This window comes from Phyllostomus hastatus, unplaced genomic scaffold (assembly GCF_019186645.2).
Source record: "Phyllostomus hastatus isolate PE091 unplaced genomic scaffold, TTU_PhHast_1.1 phas_contig_34, whole genome shotgun sequence".
Taxonomy (NCBI): Eukaryota; Metazoa; Chordata; class Mammalia; order Chiroptera; family Phyllostomidae; genus Phyllostomus; species Phyllostomus hastatus.
The window spans coordinates 8,279,493-8,303,352 of NW_025333857.1; the positions used below are offsets into that span (position 1 = coordinate 8,279,493).

The window sequence follows — 23,860 nt, forward strand, 5'->3', positions numbered from 1 at the left end:
TGAGGCTGGAGAAAGGAATTTGCTTACTTCTCTCTTCTCTCCTCCCCCATGCCCGCTTTCTACACTAAAGTGTACAAATTCATTTAAAGATCCTTTCTCAACTTCCTCTCCTAATCCCGTTCATTCATTTTTAAATGGGAGGTATATTCCAGGGAAGGATTTCTGAGTTTTGCCCCTTTATCTCGTTCACTTTCTGAAAATATGTATCCAATTTAATATTTGTGGTAAAGTGAACAATTCCAAGTTTAGTAAATGGCTCAACCTTCCTTTTGGAAAATTCTAAATTGGCCAGGTCTGCACTTAAAAAAAAATAGTGCTCAGTAGTCTTAATTTTTTTTCTGTTTTTGAATCTGGTTGCCTTTTAACTTGTCAGGGGCTGTTGCCATGGAGATGACTGGGCTGCTCTATATTGGAATGGACCTGTACATTTTCTGATAGCAAGGTCATCTAAGTTTTCTCATTTGAAGGATGAGGTGGAAACAAAAAAGCACCCCTGAAAGAAACTGGTTTCATGTTTTGTTGAAACCATTCTTTTTTTTTTATTTATATTGTGCATATATAATTGCATGTGCTTACATTTCTGAAAGTCTATTCTGAAATAAAGATTTTGTGAATTATTATAAACATCCTCTGATCATAAGAATCATAGAAAGTAACCTTTTTAAGTGATTAATAGCAATAAAGATTAAAGTGTTTTATTGGACATGTACTTGAATAACTTACTGTAACAACTGACTTTTTTATTTTTTTGTCTATTCCATGTGAAGTTGCTATAGTTTACCAGCAACTATACCAGGAAAATGACACTTTATGCAGCTGGCTTCCAAAGTCATCACTATGGCTTTTATTTACTCTTGCTGTTTGCAGTCACCTTCCTTAAAAGAGTTTTCCGTTTGAGAACTTACACAAAATGGCTAAGTAGACTACTAATTGGCTGGTACAAGTCAGGGAAGTTTTACTCACAAGGACTCAAGTCAGTAAAACTTAGAAAAAGAAAACCAGATGAATTTAGACTAACATGTAGTATTTTATATACTTTTAGCTGTAAGAATTTCAACTGGGAAGTTCGCTTTACTAATATAGTAAATTTAATCAACTAACAATGTTTTTAACTATATGATTTATTTTGGACTATACTATTCAACTGTCATAACTGCTTAATTTAAATCTATGACCTATACATATAAAAATTAGGTTACTTTGATACTTTAATTGAGTAAAAACCCTTTAGAGTTATTTTGTCATACTATCTCAAACAAGCTCTCAACTTTACTGTAGCTTTTTACCTACAGATTGAAAATACTGTTTCTGTTCAAGGCAATTGTAAACATTATTTAAAATAAGTTGGATAATTGAAAGTTGTCTTTTAAATGATAATTAATAATAGTGCATATGTTTAGTTTCCTATACAAATACTTAGGCTAACGTTATATATTCCTGGCACTTTCCTTCACTAACACTATAATTCTGTGGTAATTTTAGGTTTGCTAAATGTTCTCAACGTGGAAATTATATCAGAATGTAATACTCCATTTCTTTCTTCAGTGTTCCAACTATAATGCCATTGGCACATTAGAAATGTAGTGGTCATATCCTGATATTTTCCCTAAGCCTCCAGTCCATTAGAATAAATTTTCCAAATAACAGAAAGTTTATAATGTTTGTAAGAACAAAATTCTAAGTGTTTTCCACTAAGCAATGCTCTCATAGAAATATTCATTACTTCCCATAACACTGACTCACTTTAAGTGAATAGATATCTACATAAAGGAGAAAAATGGATGAGATATAGGGACTGGGGTGGATGGTAGTCAGCATCTTCTGATGTAGATTTTAAAATCTTCATTGCAGGTTTTATCCCTTGTACCATCTAGAACAAGAAATGTGCTTGAAGCAAAAAAGTAAAACAGGCATTTTGAAGTGATACTATGATTTTAAAAACTCAAAAATAACCTTCATTTGTTATTTATAATTAATACTACATTTACTGTGTATCCTGTATCAAATACACAATCTAAAATAGCTAAGAAGTTAACTTTAATAGTTGACATTTGTTGTCTATCTGCCATGATCCAGCCATGAACCCAGTCATATTTGCAAGTGCTTTACATATATTATCTTAGTTATCTTCAAAATACTCTAAGTGGGAGGTTTTAGATGGTTTAGAAACAGAATAAACCCTGAAGTGAGGATTTGAATCAAAATCTAATTCTAAACCTGGGTCTAAAATCAAACAAAATGAGAATCAACTAATTGAAAAATATGAGGTTATTTGCTAAATTTAAAGAGACTCTCCAACATAATCTCCACATAATCTCCACAAATTCCAAAGACAAGAATGATTACCTCTTAATTTTGGCTCTTGCTTTAATAAAACATTTTTGAAGGAAAATCTTACTTGAGTGTTCCTAACTATGTCTTCAAATCAGGTTTGCATACTTTAGGCAGGTTTGGCTGTTTGTTTCTCTTTGGGGTCAAAAATAGTGAAGACTATTTCTTTCTCCATGCCATCCACCCCCTTCTCCCACAAATAACAAAAACAAAGGAAGATTAAGTCAATTAGAATGACAAAAGTATTTTCAAATAAATACCAACAATGTTACTTAATAAAAGGAAAACCTAACTAGAAACCCAGTTTTCCTTATAAAGAAATTGAAAATCAAATAAGTGATTTTTTAAATTACACCAACATAAAGAGAATTGTTTTTTATTTTAAAGAATTTAAAATTCAATTACAATAACGTTTGCTAAAGTAATAATGAAGTGTTTACATGATTTTATAGGTAGCAAATCACTTGCTGTTTGTTTTGCCACTATTTATTCTTTTCTTTTTTTTAGATTTTATTTATTTATTTTTAGAGAGAGGAGAAGGGAGGGAGAAAGAAAGAAACACTGATGTGAGAGAGAAACATCCATCTGTTGCCTCTTTTATGCCCCCAGCTGGGGACCTGGCCAGCAACCCAGGCATGTGCCCTGACCAGGGAATTGAACTGGTGATCTTTCAGTTTGCAGGAAGATGCCCAACCCACTGAGCACACCAGTCAGAGCACTACATGTTTATTTTCTAAGTTAGGGTTTACCTTGACATACTTAACTATCACTTAACTTCTACCCTAATTATTCAGTTATTAAGGGCCCTCCATTTTTTAAACTTGCCCTAATTTAGTGAACTAAAGAAACATATAGAAAGTAATATAGAAAATAAAAGAAGTTTCAAATGGGGCCCAATCATATGATTGCTTTTTTAAATAACAAAGCTCATAGACTCTCAAATACTGGGGGGGAAACATTATTTGCCTTTAAGAAGTTCTAATTTTGCTCTCTTTTATTTACCAAATCTTTAAACCTGAGAGATTGGGTTTGTTTATTAACTTGGATCTGCAAAAATGGAAAGGTTAAGATTGTACTGAGATAATCAATCCGTTCAGGTCCCCCTAAGTACCAATAAAAAAAGTTTAAAAACATCGTATCCATTCAATAGAAAACTGCTCAATTTTTCACTTTAAGCTAAGAAATAAAAGCACTTAGAATAATTCTGTCTGCTTTCGGCACTTCATACAATAAATGGGCTCCTGAGTTGTTTTGTGTAAACCTTTTTAAAATTGGGTTGCTTTTCAAAAAACATATGCGGAGAGCCCACATAATAAAAGAACGTTTGAATTAATGTGTCTGTTAAGTGAAGAACTTTTTAAAGATTGATTCATCCATTTTGTAAGTTTCAGATTTTTATAAAGTGAATCATCTAGATCTATCATATTTAAACCCCATTACTATGAGAGTGCCTGCCAGTAGCTTTTATTAAATGTCTGATAATGTTGGACCTTTAAGAACCATGTTATAAAGGGAAGAATTGTGAGGTTTGAGCATTTCAGCCCCACAATATTCTAGCAGTCAGTCATACAACTCCACTTCAACCTTGGAGACCATGCCTTGAAAGACCCTTGGATTTTTATTCCCCTCTATCCTCCATCCCTGCAAAGCTTCTAGTTACTTGCCTCATTTTAAATAAACCTCAGACTCATTTATATCATAGTTAATGAAGTATTTGTTTAATTTTCTACTTTATTCTTGCTTTAGAAATTTATATTATATTATTATGTACTAAAAACCTAGGACTGTATCTAGACAATTTTCTCTCCCTTTGAATTCATCGAAGTATACAAATCTGTATATATGTTATACATATATACATATACATATGTAAAAGTTATGGTTATATTAGTATGAAACAAAAAAGACAAGTTATTACAGCAGTTTTTCAATTTTAAACTTGTGAGATAATTAATACCATAACACTGAATTTTGTCTGATAAGAATATTAACCTGTATTTATTATTAATTAAAAATTTAAGAGTATTTTATTATAGGTCTGTGGTCTATTTTCTTCTATGTCTCCACTATTGCTCTCCCATAACTTCATACAAAATGATAACTTCACTTGAAAAATGAGGAGGAAAATGTAGACTATGTTTAGATTAAGAAAAGAATGAAAGGACTTTAAAATAGTTCCTGCCTATGTCCTGGAATGCTTCACGCTGTTCATGTCCCTTTAAATTATCCCTTAAAATTATTTTAAAAATGAAACCATTACATTTTGTGTTTAAAGTTATATGAGTTATATGTTATGGACTTTCAGAGCCTGTCAGGGCATGAAGGGTTTACAGGAAAGGACAGAACAGTACAAGCTGGATACTACCACACCTGGCAGATACTGACAAAGGCTGAGGAGGCAGTGTTAACAGTTTTAATGAAAATATATATGGCTAATGAAACCTGGGGTCATTGCCAATAAGAACTGAGAACTCAGCTTTTTGAGTATTTCCAGTAAAAATAATCAACCATGAGACACATGATAAATATTTAATAAATCTGAAAATTGACCACTATTCTTTGTTAAGAATAATGAAAGTAAAGAATGCTATAGAAATCTTGACTCTTAAAATTCTAATTTCTCAGTGCTGAATTTATGACTATTAAATTTGACATTATGGCAGAGATAGTATTTAATATATTTTGATTCTTATCATAGACATCATAACATTTTGATGTGTCTTGGAATACAAATTAATGATATAACACCACTCAGTAAACTGCATGCTTAGTAGGCTCTAAGCACAGTGCTTAGGAATACTCCGTGGAAGGTTGGCTTTGCTGTCAAGCCATGCACAGGCTGGAGAGACAGACATGTCAACAAATGGCTCTAATTCAGTGAGATAATTACTATCAGAGGCATGTATGTACAAAGTGCTTTTAGGAACACAGAGGAAGTTATCACCAGTGTGTCTGCAGTTGGCTTTAGTGTGGGAATTCAAAAAGTGCTTCATTCCAGTGGAGGTGAAGCTTTGTATATTGACTTTTTTTTTTATTTTAAAAAAAGTAATAGTGAGCTTCAAATACTATGAAAAAGATGAAGTATATATTTTTTCCTCATTTTTACATATTGATATGTACTTATGATGAGGGAGAGCAAGTTTTCTCTGTAGGATGCTGAATTTTTCAAGATTCATTAGTGTAATTTCTCAGATGCACTGTCTTTGACAAATGTGCACAGCTGGGAAAGCCTTTAATAGTATTGATTATGTTAGTGTTTTGTTGCTAGTAGCATAATGGATAAAGCAAAGGCTCCATTTTTATTCTATGCTCTAGCAAAGGGAAAAAAGTATCTTGCAAACTGTGAAAGGCACGCGAAAGCAAAAGTAATTAAATAACATAAATGATTAGAGAGATTGCCTGTAATCTGGGCTTGAATTAGAATAGGAGGTGTAAGAAAGAGGTACTCTGGAGGAAATAATATGAAAATGTTTTAAAATAGAAAAAAGAGTTCTGTTTCATAACAATAGGGTATCAACTTAAGTGATTTCACTTTTCTTTGTATTGCTTTCACATTTACAATGGAGGAGGAAAGTACTATTAATCTGAAATTTTACTTATTTATGATTAAGTTTCCTCATTGATCAGACTGAAACCACCCTATTTCCTTTCTGAAACTCCCAAATGCATGAAAAATCTTCGCTTCTGAGTGATGAGTACCTCATGTGAATATTATTATGCATTTTGCTCTCTGATATCTTGATAATACAGTTTAGCCCATTCCTGCTGGGATTCTCTCCTGGCAACAGTTTTTTCTTCCCTTGTGTTCATTTTTAGGAAAACCCTCTCAACATTGTTATATGTATTATTTTATAGGAAGGAAGCATGTAAAATACTCTTGAACTCATTTTACTTGTGAGTTTGAATAGCATTCAGATTAGAATGATTTTCCCAGAATTTTATAGGCTTGCCCAATCCAGCTGTATATTTTATATGCTAATGTAAATTCTATTTTTGTTCCCCTTGGGGGTTTAAGTGATTATAATTGTTGCTCTTCAAAAGCCAAACAGATGATGATTGCTGCTTCAGGAGTATACCAAAAGAAACTGGCTTTCATTAAACCTGCTCATCCACTTCATAATTATCTCCATTTTATCTAGCTAAGAAGCAGGGAAAAAATGGCACGTACAGTTCATTGAAGCCAGTTCAGTTATTTAAACATTGCTTTATTGAACTAGCAGGAGGTGTTAAAGTAGGGGGAATGTTTTCATTCTAACACTGATACGAAGCCAGTGGCCCAACTCAAGAGTTAGTTGAGCATCAAATGCCAGAGGTCACAGGGAATGGGAGGACAGTTATTTTGAGTTGAGCCATCCAGAGCAGAGTCCTCTAGTGGATACAATAAATAGTACTGCAATGGCAGCTATTCTGGAATACTCTTTTTTGTTTGTTCTTTTTCCTGTAAATTCAAAAAGGAATTAGCTAATTAGTATTCACTAAGAAAGGCTCAGAAATACACCCTAACCTTGGCCCATATGGCTCAGTTGGTTGGAGAATCAACCCAGAACTGAGAGGTCACGGGTTCGATGTTTCTCTCCCTCTCTCTCTCCCTCCTTTCCCCTCTCTCTAAAATCAGTAGGCATGTCCTCAGGCGAGGATTAAAAAAAATACACCCTAAATGAAAGGGAAATGTCCTAAATAATGTAAAAAAAATTAAAAGTGGGGAGGGTGGGTTGGGGAAGAATGGGAGACATTGATAAATTCTAAAAGGATACCAAATCCTGAGACTGGCTAACATCAAAAGTCCTTTAAGGAAGCCTTATGATCATTTGAGCCTTGTGATCTGACCTTGGCTCAGAAAGCATATTCTTATGGAGGATGGTTTTCCCTAACTGAGAGAATATCTTCCCTGATTTGGGTGACCCAGGGGCTCTGAGTTATCTATTCCCTAGTTCTGCAGAATTGGGTTGCTGGAACATGTTTCTGACTGAATACATTGCTGACTGTCTTCCTGATGGTGCAATGAGGGTCCTTGAACTCTCAACCAAGGGGATAGAAGAGTGCCAGAGTCGTCAGAGTCGACAGCTGTTCGACTTCCAGCTGTGAGAAATCAATTCTCTGCTGGTTAAATTAAAAATTCTGAAAGGGCTCTTTCTTTCAAAATTTCAAAGAGCCACATTTTAGAAACCAATTGTCTAAGACTAGACTTACATAAAACATTATTTTTATGAACAAATAAAAGGTTTCACTTTTTCTACAGATTTTCATGTTCCACAAGAGTTCTGCAAGCTTTTGGCAATGGCATTTTTTGAAGTTTCAACATAGAGTTGTTATTTTACAGCTGGATTTTGAAACTTTTGGGGAATCATATTGAAAAAGGAAGAAAGGTTTACTTAATAAGAAAAGGAAATATGTTCCTGAAAAGCTTTTGGATAATTTACTATAAAGTTGTATACATTAATAAATAATAATACCGGTAATTACTTCCCTCTCCATTCCTATGCCACAATAATTTTTTTCCAGTTTTCACATATGTAATTTTATTTTGGCTTCACATTAATCCTTTGAAATAAAAAAGAATACTACCTTTTCATTTAGTAAGAAAAATAAATGCTACAATTTCATTTTATATATGTCATATAAAAACATAAAGGTTCCAAAACAATTTTAAAACAAGATTCTGCTTCTATCAACTCCTTGATCAACATCTTGATCTATCAGTAGCTCACCAATATATGATATTGAACTATATCTAGACTATAAAGTCATTTCTAAACCCTGAAAGGGGGAATGTTGCCAGAAAAATAAGTATTTTATCCCATTAAGCTCTTAGGTAGTCTGTGCAATTTGCATTCTTAGATCCAGGGAAAGTATATACACCGCTCTGGTGGTATGGCAGTATCCTAAATGTATCTTATAACTTGATAAGACTGACCCACTCAAAGTCAAGCCCAGTCATGTGACTGCCAGACTTCCATGACAAGGGAAGATATCAAAGAGTGTAGTGGTTTTTCTTAATATGTAAAAGTCGCTCCCAGGGAAAATGCAGTCATTTTTGCTAAAATATCATGGTGAGTGCCTGGTAGAGTTGTTATGTCAGGCCAAAGTAGAGATGTGTCTTTCTGACAGTTGCTTTTCTTAACTGTGAGGCACTCCTTGATCTCTATCACTGAAGAGCCTACTTACTTATCTTGAAATAGGACAGTTAAAAAGAACTAATGCAACAGGAAAATAAACTGAAAAAAACTGGTTTGATAGTATTGGCTTATCTGCCTATGTTTATTAAATAGAAGTAAAAGTCACAAGATACAGTAAACACTAAAATATATCCATGCCACTGGAAATCACTCTGTAATTTCTCAGGGTTATCTCACATATCTCTTCTTTCATTATAATAGCAGGAAATTGTGGCAAATCATGCTTACTCTGTGACCTCATAGCTAGATAAATGTAAAGAGAATCTTTTAAAAGTCCTCCAGTTAAATATCTTTCAGCATAATACAAAGTACAAATTAGACAATTATTCCAATTAATCTGCTCAGCAGAGAGCCAAACCAAAATAGTTCAAGCCAGAGTTTAACTCCTTGTTAACTGAGAAACTGAAAAATCTATACTATTTTTTTGCCTTAAATCAGTGGTTCATCAGAATCATCCACAGATGTTTTTACAATCACATTATGCTTAGACCTCACCTCACAATCACTTATGTAATCTCCCAGGGTAGAGACCAGGCATTCACACTTTAAAAGAAAACAACTCCACAGACAGGTTGAAGCATTGATGCACAGCTATGTGTGGGAACCCCTGGTCTTTTGTCTTCCCGGTTCTGTCATTCACTGAAGATTCATTCTGTCAGGCACTCCCCTAAGAACTTGACAAATATTTTTTTTTCACTTCATGCTCACAATATCCCTAAAAGGTGGCTATTATTATTTTTATACTTATTTTACCAATGATAGAGCTGAGGATTGGAGAGGTCAGTAAGGTGCCTAAAGTCAGATACCAAGGAAATGGAAGAGACAGAACCAGAATTCAGACCTGCTTGAACGCACTGAATTGCTACAACCCTGAACTAGAAAAGGCCTTTTTAATATACAAATTAAAAATGTGTGGCTGTATTTTATAAGTGCAATTTCTAACCCAGAAGCTTCCATTTTGCTGCTTTGATTACCCCATGATTAGCCAGTGTGCACAAGGATTGTTTCATTTTATGGCCTTAAAAGAATCTTTTAAGCCACTGTATTCATGTGAAAGAAAACGTGGTCTAATAGGTAAAAGATACTTGAAAATTACAGGAAAAATGATCTGCTTTCTTTGTATAAAGGTCACAGATGACTTTCTACCTCAGTTCTTAATTCAGAAACTCAAGAGCTGCCATAAACTACCTTTTAATTTCACGGCTAAAAAATACTCAGAAATGAGACAGAGTTAGAAGAGCATGCTTTTTCTTCCAGGTCAATTTCTTATTTAAAAATATTTATAATTGTATAAAATTATTGCTGCTATATGAAGGTTCCAGTGCAGAATGTGCAATTTTAGGATTTGCTCTTTCTGATTTAGGTCTGACACCATTATTTAGAGTAGTGATGACTCATGTCTAGGACTGAAATCTGTTTTCCATGGGTTTATACATTTTTCCCCTTGAATTGCACCAAAAATGGTTTTTTAATTGGCTTTAACTCATGACCAATAAATTGGATGAAAATTGATTGCTGCAGTCATGTTTGGTTTGAAATTACTCAGGACCACGCCATGAGTCAGATGAGTGCAGGAGCGAGGGCAGTGGCAGTTCACAAACAGCGGTCCTCTGTTTATGACAAGTAACTTTTTCCTAAATGATCATAACTCATATCTAGGAAGTAATATATACTCACAATTTATGGAGCTTAAAGGATAGTAGTAACAGATCCATGTTAAAACACGTTTACAAATAAATTTCCTTTACTTTGATATTTTTAGTACCTCCTTTTCTAGTGCTACCACTACTACATGTTTAATCATAATATTCGTATAACATAAATTTATATTAATATTACTAACTTACATATTTTACAATAATATAAAATATAAATTCATTTTACAATAACATAAAAATAATATTTGCATGTAGCTCTTGCTAGATTCTTGGTCATAATGTTAGACTATTTTTAAATGGCAAAGTCAATAAGTGAGGGTGTTCAGACTGCACAACCCTGTAGCGTTGAAACAGTGAGCCAGTTTCTCACTCTCTAAAGAATGATTTTAAAGGCAAAAAGTAAAAAATGTGAAAATTGAATGAACTCAGGTGACAGTTTAGGGCATTGAAATAGCAATTCACTAAATGGTACCTGTCAGGAAGCCAGGTTTTATTTAATCTCATTATAATTATTTACTGTTTTATGATTTTCATTTATTAAATGACATAGAAGTATAAACAAATCACTTTAAGGGCTTTGCTAGTTGGTAGTGGAGGTTCCTTTTATGAGATTCTTTAGCAACTGTGGGAAAGAATATACGAAGGAAAAGAAATGATTAATTAAATGAAAAAAATCCCTTAGCTAATACAGATAGGCAGGAAGTAAAGGAAAATGGTGGATACTCTGTCTGATGTATAAGTAATACTATATAATTGTAATTGGATACAGGAGTTATATCTGATATTATACACTTCTAAGAAACTGGTAAAGCAGTTTCTGAGATTTTTGTCATTTTGCTGTATTAGATTTATTTTTCCTAGGAATTAAATCTCAAGATTTGTTTTTGTAAGTGAATACTGTTTTCATTATAAACTATAAAGCTCCAGGGCTACAAATCTGTCCTCTCTCAAAATCTAAGTTGTCTTCTAAGAGGTCACTAGTGCTTACCACTTAGTATCTACCACCTGCTCCCACCTGCTGGCTAGCAGGGCTGAAGTTGAGCTCCTGAGCTGTAGAGATTTTTTCCCCCAGCACAAAACTACAAAACTACCTGTTTTTCTGATTTATTAAAAAGAATGCATGCTCAGAATTTTTACAAGCTGAATAGTACAGAAAACATAAAAAAAATTAGTGACTGTAAGTCCTACTCCCATTACCTCAAAATAATAGCCACTGCATAATGTTCTAGTTAAGATCCTTTTCAGGATGTTGAGTACTATCAACAACATCTCATGAAAATCTTTATATGTCATTAAAATACAAATATCTGTTTTAATGGTTTTATAACTGTAAACTATATGGTTATGGAGTAGACTTCTGAAAATTAAAATTTGCAGAAGTTAAATAATTAAATTTCCTCAAACCCAAAATAGTATTACATGGAGGCTAGATTCTCCTAGGATATCATATATGATGTTTCTCTTAATCCTATTGTATTTGACCTGAATCATTTTCAAGAAGCAAATTGTTTAGCAATCATTTTTCTCTCTCTTCCATTTGTTAGCAATAGATAGCATGGCAAGACATATTAGTTTCATTATAAAAATAGTTTGTGTATATTAATTATAATAGCTCCTCTTTTGTAATGCTTTATTTCTCTTGCAAGTCTTATGTCATCTTTCATTTCTGCTATATTTCTTTAGAATTTTACTGAATTTTGCATCAAAATGTACCTTATAGGTCATCTACTAAATAGCAGTTAAAGACTTGGGCCCTAGAAATGGACTGCTTTGGAGCAAATTCCAGCTCCATACATTTCTAGTTGTATGATCTTGGTAAATTACTTAACTTCCTCAGTTTCCTCATCTTTAAAATGATACGATTGTTGAGAGGGTAAAATGATTTAATGCATATAAAGAATACTAGAATGCTGTCTAGCACATAGTATACTTGTTACCCATTATCATCATTATTACTAATCCAGTCTTCTGGGAAGTCATCAGGTTTAGTCAATGACTTGCTGAAGGGAATGAGCTAATTTGTGGGAGATATAATACTAGGACTCATGTCTCTTTCCTTCAAGCCTAGTAATCTTAGCTCAGTGCCACAATGTGTTCTTTCCTAGCCAGTGTTTCTCAAGTCCCCTCACCCCACCACCTTAGGCACCAAGTGTCTTAGAGACATCCACAGCTAAGCAAAATGCAGCCTGACAGGCTCTGGTTCCTGGTTTCACATCGTTATAGCTTTAGGGGGAGGGCTTTTTGGCTTGAAAGTATTATTTGTTCAGAACCCTATCACTTTTTGACCATTAAACACTTTCACTAGTGTCAGTGTGAACCCCTCTTCTATACCTGTCAGTCTGCCTCCATCTGTGTTTGTTCCCGCCCTTGCCATCTCATTCTGAGGAATCTCAGAGTTTAAACAAAAAGCTTCTTAACTCTCCTTATGTCTTGATTCTGATTCCTGTATCTTTTAGTCTCTCCCTGCTTGGCATGTCCAAAATTAACACTTGTCAATACATATATTCTGCATCCAGTAGTTTTATATCAGTACTTTTCTCTGCTGACTTTCAAAGCCCTCTGTGATGTGACTCCACAATACATAACCAATTTGATAGCCTATGCCTTTCTAGTCCTTTTCCTCCACTACAGTGGGCCTGGTCTCCACTGGAGTTTTGCAGTTACCATCTCTGAACCTCATTTCATTTGCTCTGAACACACACACACACACACACACACACACACACACACACACACACAAAAGAAACATATCAATGCCTTCTAAAGTTAGGGACTAAAACACCACAATATATATTAATATTTTCCTCTTGTATAAAAACCTTGTAAAGAGCTCAAATTTCCATGTATCCTTTTGATATGACTAATATGGAGGCACACCTCTCTTTTAATATTCATTTTACATCTAGGAAATATTAGTATTCTAGAAAACCTCAGTGTTCTACAGTTAAATAATGAGCACTGACAGAAAAGAAAGGCTTTTCTTTTTATTGTCTGCACAAAGAATCTAGAAGTATCAGCAAGAGAAAAAAAGAAATTCCACAGTAAATTGTGTCAAAATAATTCAAGGAAATGTCTATGTGTTACTCAAACAGCTTAAATAGTCTGTAACACCATTCATTTATATTACATCTTCCAACTCATGTTTACAAAAACTGACATTTTAAACTAACTACCATATTCCCTAATATTTCATACCAGAATGACAGTGACCAAAGAAACAGAAGATTATTTCTATTAAACAGTATTCTCAGCCTTAAAATGCACAGAAATGTACTCATTCAGAGAAACAGATCATGCAGTGACATCAGCAGGAAGAGTTCAAGGGGTTGGGGTGAAATGGCAGTAAAGACAGCTCTGGCTGTTCTGCGAGGTACATGTGTCTATCTTCTTGGTGCTCCTTATACTTCCTCATCCAAGTCTGGCAGTCACACATTGGACTTGACTTTGGGTAGATCAATCTCATCAAATACAGGATACATTTAGGATACAGAGGGATGCCTCCTGAACTTTAAAATAAAAACATTATCTGTTTTCCATTGTAACCCATAAATTTAAACATACAAAACTTAAGGTTCACTCGTTTATTAGTTGTCTTTCCTGCCATTCTACTTACTCACTGAGAGTCCACCTCTATAGTGCAGCTATATTAATCCATAGTTAAGTAAGCCCAGGAGGGAACTGCAAAACTATAAACTATAAGCAAGTTTTAGTATTCTTTTGATATTGTATGTTTTATAAAGTCAAGTGGACGTTATTTCCACTGGTTTCACTCAAAGCAAATAAAAAACTATTATAAAAAGCATATTCTCTTATGTCCTTCACACAGTCTACTTCTGTATTCCTCTGGATATTTATTTTGATAGATTTTTCAAACATAGACAACCAAAGAAATAGAAAATGAAAGCAGAAAGTACTGTTAACCTATGTAAATGGCATTAAATATAATACCCTATAAAAATATATGTGGAGAGAGGGAATGAGCCTGGGGAGAGGTGAGCAATAAGGAGATCGAAACTGACTTCTTTCAAAGCCATGAAGCAGTAGTAACTTTAAAAAAATCTTGCTTCAGAGTTAATACACAATCATAAATAAGAAGGTGTATATATATATATATATATATATATATATATATAAAAGTGTTTTGTTATATATATATAACAAAAAGTATTTTGAATAACAAAAGTGTCTTTTGGCATAAAGTCAAAATGTTTTAATTTGATTAGACCTGGATAATATATGTTCAACTCAATTTAATTTCAGCAAGTAATTAACCAAATGATAACCTATACTTAATACCAAACACTAAAATTTTGAGCCTAACTAAAGTAACAATGGTCATAATTAATGCCAAAGAGAGCAAACATGGCAGAAAGGCTGACATTCAGGAAACCTGTTCTCTCAGACTATGAATCTTACAAATGTTACCTAAATTCCTACTGTCTCTGTTATGCCCCTGAAAATGAGAAATCATTTATGTCCTTCCTATCTCTTGGGTTACAATGATAAATATGTAAAACTGCATTGAGCTTTCTGTGATAAAAGGTACTATAAAATTCTAAGGTGTTTTTATTATTATATCAATCAAATGGGACCTCAGACTAAGTTGCTTCTTGAAGACCCACAACTTTTTATGGGTAAATCATGAAATTGTATTGGAAAATATACTGAAGCCACACAGGGCAGACGGAAAATTTTATGCCTTTTGAGGCCTTTTAAACTTGGTTACAATTAGAAATGTGAGAAGGTATTTATCATAAGATTTATTGGGTAAGATGCTAATGAGAGCAAATGAAAATACTTGAGACAGCATATGAAAACAAATTCTAATTCTGGCTTCATCAAATAGATGTGTGTGTTACATCATCATTTTTGTTCTCATAATTGTAGTTACCATGTATCCACTGCTTCCTTCATCACAGGAAGTTTGATTATTTTATACTCACAATTACATTTAACCTCATAGTGATTCTAAATTAAGCATTACCACCTTTTTATGGATCAGGAAATCATGGCTTATAAGAGAGAAAGTAACTTGTCTAAGGCTGCGTAGTGATGCAGTCAGGTTCAAATCTGGCAATGTCTGAAGTAAAAAACCCAAACTCCTCATCATTTGCAAAACTGTATCTCATAGGAGAGTAATACTTCAGTTTCTATTTAAAGGACTGATTTTTGACAAGCTATACTATTTAAAAACTTATAAAAAGATATTATTCAAAGCTTTAGGAAGATAAATAACAACAAAATCCAAACACACTGTGAAGATGTTTTCTATACAATGCATTAATTTGAGTAGAATCTCCCACATTTTCCTTTTACTGGGATATCCTAAAAAGTAATCTGATTTCTTTTAGGCATTTAGTTCTAATCCAACTGTGTTATTCTAGCACATGATAGGCACTCAGGATGCTTGAATCAAACTGAAATGGGCCTTTGTCAAAGATTGGGAATAAATACTTAGAAGTAGGAGGTGATAATGTATCCCTTAGTTGACCCTCACCTGAATATAAATATTATATCTGAAAGGACACAAGGAGTAGTCTGATTTTCTTTTTTTGATAATAGAATTATAATGAGCTTTAAACAAAAATACAACTTTCATATATTTCCAAAGCTTCTAATATTTTTGTCTTTATACATCATAGAGAGACTATTTGCCTTAAAAATCTACTATCCCATTTCCAAAGTGGAATTAATAATGGAGAATCCTTTTAAATATAAAATTTGCATTTTTGCATTTTTTATTTTTCATCATTCATAGTGAATTGCAATGCCTTTAGAAATCAAATATATCATTTGTGTCAAAAATTAGACAGGAATGGTTTTTAGAATAAATTCATGATAAAATGTTTTTCTGTTAAATAATGAAATTTTTACTTTTAAAATTATCTTTTAGTTTTGAGGTATTATAATGTAAATTTATAAAATTCTTCTCACATTTCAAACTTAGTGAGAGTGCATCTTTTAACCCTTATGCAAATTCTCATTTTTTAAAAAAGTCCTACCTATTTTGATAAAGAAGAGTTTAAGCTGTCCATTGCATGCAGATTTTCAATTTAATTAAGGAAAACACAAATAAAATCATAGCCTCTTAACGCTCATTACAACCGGCAATTCAAACTTGTTTGAGTATTTGTAACAAGCAGAAAATGATCTGACTGTCTGAAGATAATAGTATAATAAAGCCTAAAAGGCTGAAATTCACTAAAATAATACTTCTTCAAATGTTTATAGAATAACCATTGTTTAAACCAATATGAAAATATTATGAAATTGGTGGTATAGAATGGAAAAGTTAACTTACATGAAAATAAATTCCTCTCCTGTTCAAAGATTACATACAGCACTCATTCATCCATGTACTTGAATTAAAAAAAAAGTGTTCTCTGTGTTATAAGATATGAAAGATTTTTACATAAAGTATTCAAAATAAATGTGTTGGAAATGTTATGGCATATTTATTTGATACCATGTGGGTAATCAGATGGTAACTTCGAAGTTTAAATGAATTGTTTTTTAATGGAGCACTATAGTTTAATAAATGTTGGAACATAGTCTAGCATCTTACATTTTTTTCTCATTACTTTTCCTTACAATTCATTTTTAATTCTTTCTCATCCCACTGTGTTTTGAGCAGTCTTTATATTGTCAATTAAATGTACTCTGACGTTGATCAACATTTTGGGGTTAAACAAAGTAAAAACTGATTGATTTTCTAAAGGTGTATTACTATGTGTTATCAACTGAAGGTATCTTTTTAGAAATGTTGCTAAAACTTAAAATATAAATGATGTTGTGGAAAATGGAATGCATCCTCTCATACTTATGCACTCTCATAAATGCACATCGGTGAATTTACAATCTACTCAACTATAGAAAGAACAAAGTACAGTGCAAAGTCATTAGTGAATCAAAACAAGGTCACTGGCTATACTCTGATGATTGTACATTTAAAGCTTTTTGTGAAACATTTATTCAAATAATGCATAGAATTTCATGCCTTATATTCATAAAAGCCAACAGAAGAGTACCATATACACTGTGCTGTAAGAACCAGGTGGTGTCAAAATATGTGGAATTTTTTGTTTCCTGAATTAGCCCATAGTAATTACCTGGGTAAAGGGAAGGGGTGATATATGACTCTTATTCCTGTAAGTAGCTAAGCAGATTCTTTTCTGTGGTTAACAACGTCTTAGGCCATTCTAAAATCACCCTGAAATTTCTCTGGTGGCTCTATCACTTCAACAAAATGTCAAGTTAACCTCAAGTTGATGGTAACTCCTCTGTATCTGGTTGATCTGATTTTCTTACAACAAAGGGAAAATTTTAAAGTTCATTTGGAATTGGTCTCTAATACTGTAGCCCAAGAGCTTCCTATGGCCCATCCTTGAATAAAGACAGGATTCTATTTTCTATCAAATTGGTTTAAATTGTTCCTTAATCTTGATTACACCAAACTTCACACAACTTTATACTTTTCAAATTGTTTGTGCCTCGTAGCTATGATTAGAAACCGTGACCAAAAATGTTGCATCTCTTTGCTACACTTCCTCAAGTTTCCCCTCCCCAAGTAATTTTTAAAACCCGTGGGCTTTTTCTCTCACCGCTCCACTCCCCCCATTTAAAAAGCAAAACAAGCCAAAACAAAACATCCCATTCCAGGCGCCCCCTCTCTGCCAACCGAAAGCATTTTAATGACAGTTTACTTTAGCGGTCTCTCAGCAGACTGCTGCCTCTGCCACCTGAATTTCAATTTCTTAATTTACAGCCTAGATAAAACAGAATGGAGCAGGATCTGGGCTGCTCTCTACATTGGGTTGGCCTTATCAAGCGTGAAGTTTGGCGCCTTGCAAACCTATTCAAGTGATTATCTGTTGAGGACCTCTCGAGCCATCTTCATCTCTGCAGCGGGCTGATAAGACAGCTGTTCCTCTAGCCGCTGTGTCTCCCCGGGTCTCAGTCTTCTTCTGATACAAACTCCGCCTTTGTCATCGTGCCCCTGTGCGGTCACTTGCTCTGTGGGCAAGGGTTTGATCTAAAAAACGCCAGCGTGTGTGTTGGGGGAAGGGATTTTAGTGTGTGAAAGGGCACAAGAGGGAAGAGAAAGGAGAGGGGCAGGAGAGAAAGGTTAGAGACCGGAGGGAGTCAGGGGCAGGGCTGCGTGCCCAGCGCAGTTGGTAGCTCTGATTGACTGGTTGCTCAGCTCGGCTTTATTATTTCAAATTAGACGTGCATCGCACACAAGTGGAAACATAAATCTTCAATATAAGAAAGAGCCTCCGAGCATCGGAAGCAGAAAAACCATTTCTTTCCAGGTCCGGGTAAAGGGGCCAGCGAAATGACTGATTGCCACCAGCTGAGACAGATGGTTTCCTTTAACTTTGGAAACTGCTATTTTTAATTACTTGTATTAATTTTACATGAGATGTGTGGGCTCCAGGGGGAAGCTTAGAGAAGGCTGTTAGCATCCCTGAAAGGAAGGGACACAAAGCTCTTACTTGCCCTTTCTCACCTCCAGTTTTTCTTAGCTTACCTGGTCGGCTACACCTCCATTTGCATGCTCTGAAGGACTTGAGTTCATCTGACTAAAAGTTGCTACCGAGTTAAAGAGGGGAGGAAAAGAAATCTGAGGACGTTTTTTAGGAGCGCTTACAAAATTGACTGTGGATCCAGAGCTGCAAATGTATTTTCTGAGACACTATGGGGCATGTGCAACAGATTTTAGTCTGAGTATCTGCAGTCAAAAAACCTTAAGGAGAATGAACCTCATACAAATTTTGCCCAGAAAAGAAAAATGTGTGAGGAGGTGGGGTAGAAGAGTGGGAGACAATCTACTCTGGTCATAAAGATTTACCAGGAAATTAGATTATTTTAAAAAATATTTAAATAAACAATTCACGTGTCTTTAATTGTAAACAGCAACTTCAACCTTCAGGGGAATTCTCTGAGTCTGCTCTTTTTAGTCTCTTCCCTCAAACAGGAGCTTAAAGACAAAGTGTAAAGAGAAAGTCAAGTATGGGATTGATCCTTCTTATTGCCGCCCCTGGCACTGTCCCTAATGGAAAATGTTTGCAATATAAAGGGTCTTTTACAAAATAGTCTCGCAGGTCACCCAACCTTCAGATAAAAGGCTTTGCCCCTTTGCCAGGAGGTGGTGGGAGCCAGGAAGAGTTGGGGGAAGGGAGCAAGGGTGAGCGGGTAGGTGTTTTAGTTGCAATTCTCGCTGGGAATTTTGAGGATTACAAACTCTGGAGTAGCTTCAGTAGACTTTTGAATGACTACCTGGGTTTGCATTTATTTTGCCTGACCACTTTTGATGGCAGGCAGTCTCACCAGGGCAAAGGAGCCGATGAAAAAAAAGAGGACAGTGGAGGATGAGCAGCGAGTTCGGGGCTCTTACCCTCCTGGTGGTTTGCCACGACGGCCGGGTCCTAGCAAAAGTCAGCCTAATTCAAAGTAAACGTGTTTCTTTGGAGTAGGACAGCCTCGTCCTTAAAGTCTGTGTCACGAAATGTTCCCAAGAATAGCAGTTTCCGCGTCTCCAGGGAGGGACAGAAAACACTACCAGGCTCCGCAAACCTTTGTTCAGAGTCGGCTAGACTCTGTCCATGGTGCTAATTCCTGCCTTATTCTCTTGCTGGTTGCCACGTTCTAAACTCACGTTGCTGTCAATTTTCTCGATAACTTGTTCTGTTTTCTAAACTGTGGGAGGAAAGTTAACATACTTCTTTAAGTATAATAAATAAAAGCATGATCATCAAGCTATGTAATATCTATATTTCTCATACAGACATTAAACTGCCCCATTTCCAACATTACGAGCCACAGACCCCAACAGTCTAAGAGACTAACACAGGGGATAATATTTTTATTCATCTGAGAAGGATATGTGTTTGGAATTATCTCCCTAAGCTTAACCTTGTAAATTCACTTAAATAACCTCTCTGTTTTACTTACTTTATTTAAAAAAAGTTACAATAGTGGTTTACAGTGCCCTGTTTCATAAAATGCTAAAATCATACCCCCATTAATGTAAGGGGGTTATTTATCCTAAAAGACATTGCCCACAATACCTAATGAGTATTTCTGTGAATGACTGTTCCTTTATAAACACACTTTGTGAATTTATATTTTTTTCGGCTTTGAGAAGCATTCTTTTGGCAGTGTTCTCCACATCAAACTTTTCCTCCAAGCTCTCCATGAACCTTTAGATCTCTCCCTTCTCTGCTGCAGTTTAAAATTATGCCAAAGACATTGAAGATATAACAGAGCTAACAGGATAACCATAACTAGAATGTCTTTTGAATGTTTTTCTAATGCAAGTTATGATGCTGTGGATAATTCTTTACATACCTGTGAATGAAAAGGGGTTGGTTACAACTGTTTAATGTGGAGTGTGATGTTTACTCACAGCCTTTATTAATTACAAAATAGAATATCAATATTTCAGGCTATGACAACATGAATTTCAAAGTGAAATTTACACATATCATTTCTTTTAAAGTGGCTATATTCAGTTATTTTTAAAAGTTGAAAAAATAATGTTACTTGTAATATATCTATCCATTTAAGGTTTTAAATTGAAAAACTTTATTGAGGAAGTAAACTAGTATTAAGATATTTTCAATTTCTTAAACAATTTAACTCAATTTTACCTACAGAGAAATAAACAATACATTGAAAATGACATTTTGAAAAATATTTGCTCCTTTGCTCAAACTGATAAAAGCACAGACACTGAATCCATAGAATTTAGAATTTTGCCTATGAATGGACAGGTTTACCATTTTCCATGTAAATTTTTAGACACTACATAACCCACTTGCTACATTTTCATCACTCTACACCACACCCAGCTTTCCAAATCCACCCTCTCTTAATCCTTTTGGAAAGATACCACTGTAATCTACAAAATCTTTGTTGTAGATACAAAAATGCACCAAAAGATAAAACTAAGTATCAGTTTCCACTGAGTTAGAACACATTTATGTAAATGTAAGTTAATGTTAATTTCTTCAAAGTGCTAAGAATATTGCACAAACACATGCAACTAATTCAATATTAACTTAAGAGCATGTTAACAAGGAGAAAAGACAAGTCACTTCATAGATAAGTCTGACTAAAGAGTCAGACATTTATCCCAATTGTATTTTTCTGTATTGAGCTAGATGAAGGGATGGGTTTGAAAAGGATGACAATAAATCCAGTCTTCCAACTGTTTATTCATCCAGTGATTAAACTATTATAGATAAGGTGCAGCCTTTCTTTTTCCCTTCATTTGTCCTTCCCTCAGCCCATTGACTCCATTTCTTCAAACTGCGTTTCTCCTTGTGAGTTTCATGCAGGTCTAGAGAATAGTTTTAAGTTGAAATTAGGAACGTGAGCCTGATGCCATATAAAAAATGGGGGCAGGGATTAGGACATGATAATTATACGTGCTAGTTATAATATAGTACAGATTCAGGCCTTCTTTTCTAACCTCCAGTTATTATCATGCAAAGTAATACAACTCAGATATACTGTACTATCTCCCTCTTTGGGAGATAAACAGGTCTTCTGTTTTTTTACCATTAATCATTTATCAATACTCAAGGGCACTAAAGAAACTGATCTACCTCACCCCTCACTTTCCAGTTATTTTGCTTTGTGACTCTCTGTCCATCTTCCCTCCATCCCATTCAACCCTTCTGCAATCTCTAACTCTTACCTGTGATTCCTCTTTCAGGCATTCTCAAAGATAGCGACTAGTAGTAAATAAACAGGTAAAGGAATTCCTTTTAGAAAGGCTTGAGCTCCTAGATATATGTTACATTGCGTAAGAAACCTAAGTACTGTCTAGAAAGCTGGAGTTATCTTTCAAGACTGAAAGGAGAAGTTTGAGCTGGAAAAGAATGGAGGTCGAGTGAATATTGTCTTGTCTTAGACATCAAGTTGATCATGAGGACCACACTTTCACTTGGAGGAAGAAATAAATACCATGAATAAAGCCGTCATTCATCATCATGAATGCTATTAAAATATGGGGTTTAATAAAGTAGTCTTCATTCATAAAGCAGAAGCATTGGAAGCACTTGGTCTTCTGGTTAAACTTTCTAAATCATCAGAGAAAGAACCCAGATAAAGGCATGAGTATCTTTACTGTCAGCAATACATGTGTGGTCCAAGAAGTGCACGCCAGCAAATGCAGAGGAGTACCTTGTTTTACTTTTATATACAGCTGCTCCTTTTGAGAGACATCATACACCTCAAAGTGAAGGACCTTAGCTCAGTACCTCTTTTCCTGGACCGGATGTTTATCCTACACTTTTCTGTTCTAATATGAAGTGAAAGCTAATTCAAATTGTGCAGCTTCATTTAAAAGCATTTCTGACTTCCTCCTTATCGTAAAAGGATGCTTTAAAATTTTTAATAAACAAGAGAGCTGTAGTATGCATATCTTAAAATAGAGAAAGACATAAAATTAACATATCCAGAAAAGCATGCGGGCAAGTAATGGATGTACCTTCATCCCTTTCACTCAGATCAAAGAGGGAGCTCTCAAAGACTCATACATACCGGACAGAGTTTAATGCTACCAAGAAACGAGGCATAGATGAGGCAGTGATGGCAAAGGAAATGAGTTTTTCGGAAGCAGGACGATTTAGGAGGAAAGGAGATCCTGCCATATCGCAAACTCTGATAGTACAGTTCCAACCCTCCCACGTTGCTCTCTCCCCATCTCTTTTTGCTTCTTGCATTTCCCTTCGCCGCCAGTGTTCAGTGTGTACCACCCCGCACAACTTACCTTGAAACGGGACTCCATTGAGCTCTCGAGAGTGACACAAGCTCCTATCCAATCATATCAAGGAGTCTCGCCTGGGCAGCCTCAATGGAAGCAACTAGACCAATCAGGATCCTGGAGAGAAGAGCAAGTTGCGTTGTGGCGCCACTCGGCGTATACTTCCGCGCGTGCTGCCCGGGATAGGAGCCTGGCAGAGCAGCTGCACACACGGCAGTGCGGAGGCAGAGAAGGGGTTGGTGATACGGTGCTATAAATCTGTGGTCCAGTCCACCTCCCTTTTAAGACGTCCTCCCTGGTTATTTCTGTTCTCAGTTAGAGATGCAGCAGCTTACTCCTGTAGCGACCTACTAAAAAGCAACAAGGAGAAAGACATCATCTTTTTGAAAAAACGTTCATTCGTCTCTTTTCTTTGTTCCTTCGTTTGTTTTTCTTGCCCCTTTTTGTTTAGTTGAACGGCTTTAGGAGGGTAGTCTATCCATCTTTTTAAACTCCTTTTTTTTTAAGTTTCCCCTCCCCTTTAATATTTTTTTTCGCCATTTCTTTTAGCATTGGACTTCGGGGTCAAAAGCATTTCTTTTGATTTGCTTCTTTTAAGCCGAGCACAGTTTAGGTTTCGTGCTGTCTTAAGAGAACTATCCAGCAGCTTCTTGCTCATCCTTATTGGGAGAACTGCACCGTTACTTTAAAACACACATACACAAAAACCTTAAGGGAGAAAGGTAAGTTTCGGTTTGGTTTCTTTAAATCATTAGTTTCAGCGATGCGCTGGCAAACCCAGAAAACCTGTAAGTGAGCGGAATAGAGAATATGAAGTTAAATTGCACGTGTTTGTCTCATTTAAAGCCACTGCTCTGCTTTTTAATTCTAGAGACCTAGACTTAAGAGACGGTGGAGGCATGCTTGACATACTGAGTATT

General features: G+C 35.0%; 1 protein-coding gene across 6 annotated transcripts in view; it reads left to right on the top strand.

Annotated features, from left to right (window-relative positions):
* Positions 1 to 23,145: 23,145 nt before the first annotated feature.
* The window catches only part of ELAVL2 (ELAV like RNA binding protein 2), a 127,610-nt gene continuing 126,895 nt past the window's right edge, over positions 23,146 to 23,860 (top strand). For all 6 annotated transcript variants that reach the window (XM_045841041.1, XM_045841042.1, XM_045841043.1 and 3 more), the window contains exon 1: positions 23,146 to 23,662. The gene's annotated coding sequence lies outside the window, so the exon portion shown is untranslated. The remainder of the gene's footprint in view (positions 23,663 to 23,860) is intronic.